Source organism: Moschus berezovskii, chromosome 18 (genome assembly GCF_049115385.1).
Source record: "Moschus berezovskii isolate FMDL1 chromosome 18, NW_MosBer_1.0, whole genome shotgun sequence".
Taxonomy (NCBI): domain Eukaryota; kingdom Metazoa; phylum Chordata; class Mammalia; order Artiodactyla; family Moschidae; genus Moschus; species Moschus berezovskii.
The window spans coordinates 45,667,926-45,673,533 of NC_142477.1; positions in this window are offsets into that span (position 1 = coordinate 45,667,926).

Here is a 5,608-nt window from a genome sequence, read left to right on the forward strand (position 1 = left end):
TAAGCAGGGAGTTTATCCTAATTCTTGGATTTTTGCTAGCCCATATCATATACTCTGAGGAAAGTGGCTCCACCTGGCCCATTCTCCACTGTATCTGCTGAGCTTGATATGTAGTAGTTGCCGAATAAAAGGTTGTTGAAAGAAGGGATCTCATAATTCTCAGTATAGCAAACCGACAGGATGAGCACCATCTAGTTCCCCCAGGAAAGGGAGAGGAGCAATTCAAGCTGGTGGAAAACACTGAAACATTGGGCGAATTCAAAGAAGGATAATTATGGTCTTAAGTAAGACTCTGCCTCATCTCCTCAGATAGAGAAACTGTAGTACTTTGGTGAGAAACCATGAGAATTTCTGAGTTGTTTGTGTCTCCCCTTCAGTTTCATTATGACACAGGAATGCTGCTGATAAGGTGTCACTGATGATTCTATACATCACACAATGTGAAATTTCTTATCCAGTAGAGATAATAACCTAGTAAGAGACATTCTTAGCAGGAGAGTGGCAATGGAATCCCTGTGGAGTGGTGGCGTAAGTTACTTGGGGGAGAGGACCACTCAATAATGGTTATACTCTATAAGTTTGCTCATGACATTCGTTCTGTTCCAGAACCAATGTCACTGATACCTTCATAAAGTAACTAGGTGATAGAGACACCACTCAATTGTGACCAATAGCAATTTGAGGATGGGATTTAAACATTTTAGACATGCTAAAATTCACTGAAAGACAGTAAGGACAGACACAAGAAAGAAGACAGCTTTGTCCTTAGAAAAACATTTTTAGCAGTAGAACAAATATTTCCAACTCCAGGAGTACACAATAGGAAATAATTAGCTAGATAGTCTTGAAGATTATTTTGCACAACAGGAAATTCCCACAAAGCCCAGACTGCCTTTTAGTTTGAATTAATCTCCAGTTAAGCAAAGTGAGCATGGTTGTTAATTATTGGGAAGTCAAGCAATAGACAATGAAACAGGTTAATAATTAAATATAGAACTTGTCAATTGAATTTTAAAACACAAGCCTCTGTGATTCTGTGAAATATAATGGTAGATTATACCAGGCTACACATGCATTAGCTATCCATGCAACTGAGGGCAAAATATACATACATTTATTTTGGTTGCAAGTGTAAGGATTTTTGAGCTACAATTTGACATAAGCATGTCATACTTGAATGTTCATTTTTAAGCTTGTTAATATATGTTTAATTATATTGTTTCTAAATTTAATGCCAAGTAATGTCAGTAAATCACCATAGATGATATCTATCAAAGGGAAAGTACACTTTATTGTTCTGCCCTACTTTGAAAGGAACAAGTTTAAGGTGCAAGAAATGAAATATTGCCTGCCATATCAGTAAACAAAGAATGTCGCAGTCATCCCTGATTGTCGCCAACTGCCATACATGAGCTGGTGAGCCCTGAGGGAACTCAGGAAGGAAAGAATACCTGCCAACTGTAGCCATGTGACTGCAGCCACTCCCCACGGTGAGCCCTGAGAAAACTCAGAATTTACAAATACAGAATACTGACCCCAGATAACTGAGCTTGCATATCAGAGGAATAATTTCAGTGAGTCCAGACTCTTGCATCCTCTCATACACAGAAAAGCCCTAACTTCCTTAACTTGGGATATCTGTTTTTCTTTAACAGTAAACTTTGGAAGTTCTAACTACATGGTCTTTGTTGCAAAACTTCTGTATAACCTGGCTCCCCCATCGATGCCTCAGCGTAGTTTTTTCAGGGTTTCTTAAGATGCTGCCTCCCAGGCTTAAAGTCCTAAAAATTCCTACCAAATAAAATATAACTCTCAACTTTAAGGGTGTTCCCAGGTAGCACTAGTGGTAAAGAACCTGTCTACCAATCCAGGAGACATAAGAGATGGGGGTTCGATCCCTGAGTCGGGAAGATTCCCTGGAGGAGGGCATGGCAATCCACTGCAGTATTCTTGCCTGGAGAATCCCATGGACAGAGGAGCCTGGAGAGCTACTATCCACTGGGTCGCAAAGGGTTGGACATGACTAAAGCGACTCAAAGGTTTGTGAATTTTTCTTTTAGTCAACAATGTAATGATAACATTTAGTATTATAAACTCATCTATTGAGCAAGCATTTACTTTTTACTCTGTGTCACGAATTGCGCTAGACCTATGCTGTCCAATAAGGCAAGTGCTACCTATCCATAGCTTGTGAGCACTTGAAGAATACTAGTCCAAAGTCAGCTAAGCTGTACTATAAGTGTGAAATAAACACAAAGTTTTAAAAACTTAGTACAAAAAAGGAACTCTTTCACTAATAATTTTTATATTGATTACTTGTTGTAATCATACTTTAGTTATATTGTGTTAAATAAAAGTTATTATTAAATTAACTTCACCTGTTTATTCTTAGTTTTTTGCATGGCTGCTAGAAAATGAAAAACTACATATGCAGCTCCATTGATGACTCCCAATGAGCTACAGTAGAAAGATACAATTGAAAGACAGACTCTGTCGTTAAACTGTTTATAGTCTAAAGAGGGAAGGAGAGAAAAATAAAGGGCTGGGTTTCCAGCCACTGTCTCACTAGATAAAGGGCAGGAGAGGACGGGATAGAAGGAATCCTTAGATTTTTCAGTTAAAGGTATCTCTGTCTCTTCAGCTCTAAGCAGCTTTATTTGGCTTAAATATTCTGTCAGTTCAAAAGTCAGTTCCCTATCAGGGCTCTATCTCTTGAAGCCCTTTTGCTTGGCAAGATGGCAATTGCCAGGGCTCACCAGGTTCTACATCAGAAGAGGGCTCAGTCCTAGCTGTGGGTTCTTGTACTGGCCTCCCTTTGATGAATAGTACTTGGCCTTGGTACTGTCTTGTTCTGCAAAATCCCAGAGCTCACTTTCATTTATACCCTACCCAGTAGTATGCACTCAGCAGCCCTACTAGGCTCATTCAGCCCCTTTTGCAGCAAAACTCCTCAACAGTGCCAGCCAGAGTTTCAGCTGTCTTCTTTCCTCTGCATGTCAGGAGGCACCCCTGTAGAAATAATCCTTCTACATGACTTAAGAAGCTGAGGGAGGCTTAGGGCCCAGTTCCTACCTGACTGCAGACTGACAGTCTGACAGACTGACAACAACAATTCTGCTGCTACAGCCAGAGATTCTTCTCTCGCCAGAACCACCTGACCACCCCTCATGAGAACTTGATTGAGAACCCTACTGATTTAGCATTCCCACCCCCAAAAGCCATTCCTGTTTCCAACACTACTCCCCTCCAGGGTTTTACCTCTTACTCTTCTCTCCTCTGAAAGGGTTACTACCATTTGAGGATCCTGAAAAATATTTTAAAATAGCATAATTAATAATTATAATACTACAGTTCAAGTGCTACATAAAGAAACATGCCCAAGGACTTCCCTGGCAGTCTGCAGGGGACATGGGTTTGATCCCTGGTTGGGGAACTAAAATCCTGCATGCTGTGCAGCATGGCCAAAAGAAGGCATGCCCAAACGACAATGGAGGTCCAGAGAAGTATCTAGTCAATCCCGGTGGTTAAGGCAGGCTTTCCAGAGCAGGTGATGTTCATTCATTTATCACATTCTCAGTCTTGACTGAGCACAACTGTGTGCCAGGTTCTGTTCTAGGCTCAGGGGATTCCGTGTGCTAAACGAGACAGACACAATATCTAACCCAGTCAAGTTTAGTTTGTGGAGACTAAACATTATGTAAGAAAATAAGTTGCAGTATCATCAGGTAATGATAATGAAGAAAATAATGCAGAGTAATGAGACAGACACTGGCTGTCGGATGGGAAAGCACTCAAAGTGGTGAGGAAAGATCTCTCTGAAACAGTGACAGCTGGAGGATGAGAAGGAGCCAATATATGAAGCTCTGGAGGCAGAGTGATGCACAGGGAGGAACTGGCCTCAAAATAGGAAACAAAAGGCCCATGTGTCCAAGCTGAGTTTTGAAGAACTAAGAGGTTATCTGGGTTGCAGACCAGAGGGCAGGAAGGAGAGGAGTGGGGAGGAGAGTCATTTCAGGAAAAGGGATCCATCAACTATATATGAAGGAGCTGCAGCTTTAATTAAGAATGATAAAAATAAGTGGAAATTATGGTAACAGTGAGATCTCCCTTGAGCTAGATTTTTCAGGTAAAAGGAGTGTTAATGGATCAAGGTTAAAATTTTTTCTCTGTGTTATTGGGAAGAAAAGGAGTGAGTTCAATGGAGCTTCCTTCCTTCACTCTGTGATCTGGAGGGCAGTCTGTAGCACCCTTGTCAACATTTGTAAAGAGAATTTACTGAGCATCTACTCTCCCTTCATTTAACCCCACTGAATAAACCCCAAATTACAAATTTGGAAATTGAGGCACTGAGTGGTAAGATTGCTTGTTGCAAGTTTATTACAAAGTAACAAGCTGGGATAAAAACCTAGGTCTAGCGACTTCCCTGGCGGTCCAGTGGTTAAGAATCCGCCTTGCAATTCAGGGGATGCAGGTTCAGTCCTTGGTTTGGGAACTAAGATCCCACATGCCTCGGAATAACTAAGCACGTGCACCTCAACTAAAGAGTCTGTGCACCACAATGAAAGATCCTGAGTGCTGTAACTAAAATGTAACACAGTCAAATAAACAAATACTAAAAAAAAAACTCTCAGGTCTTAGGATGCAAAACCCATACTCCTTCCACCATTCTATGTACAAAAACATAATTGTACTCAAAGTTAGAGTGAAGTGGTAGACATCAAATAAGGAAAGGTAGGTAAATTCTCCTAGGACAGCACTTATTACCCTTGGGGAATCTTACCATAGTACAGGTTTGGTGCTTGGTTCATGAGCTCAGCAGACCTTTTTTCAGCTTGCTAGAAGTAAGTCCTCTGAGGAGTGTAGCACATTAACCAAGTTGATAATGCATAAAATCAGAATGCCAGCCTATTAATTATAGTACAAAAGGGACCACAACCTTCAAAGTCTACATGACTCACCCTCTAGATTACACACAGGAAGTCAAGTCATCCTCAGATGATTGATTGGTAAACATGGAATTGGGAAGATGTTAGAAATCTCTTTCATGCTATTGGGTTAAGATAACATGAAGTATCCATTTCTCAATAGAATGGTCTTCCCAGTAGGAGGGGACTTATGCCAAGGCCATAAACCATCAATTGCCTTCACCTAGGCCCCTTTACAGAGAAGGCAATGGTAACCCACTCCAGTATTCTTGCCTAGAAAATCCCGTGGATGGAGGAGCCTTGTAGGCTGCAGTCCATGGGGTTGCTAGGAGTTGGACACGACTGAGCGACTTCACTTTCACTTTTCACTTTCCACTTTTACACATTGGAGAAGGAAATGACAACCCACTCCAGTGTTCTTGCCTGGAGAATCCCAGGGACAGGGGAGCCTGGTGGGCTGCCATCTATGGGGTCGGACACGACTGAAGCGACTTAGTAGCAGGAGCAGCAGCAGGCCCCTTTAAGACCTGCCTTGCTGATGAGTCTAGAATACTTGAAATTCACTCCTAAACTCTCTTCTTCTGTGGACTGTGCTTAATCCGACACTGTTTGCCTTTAAACCTATGGCTTCCCTTTTTACAAGCCCATGGCTGATCATCTCCTTCCAGAGTTCAGTTCTCTGA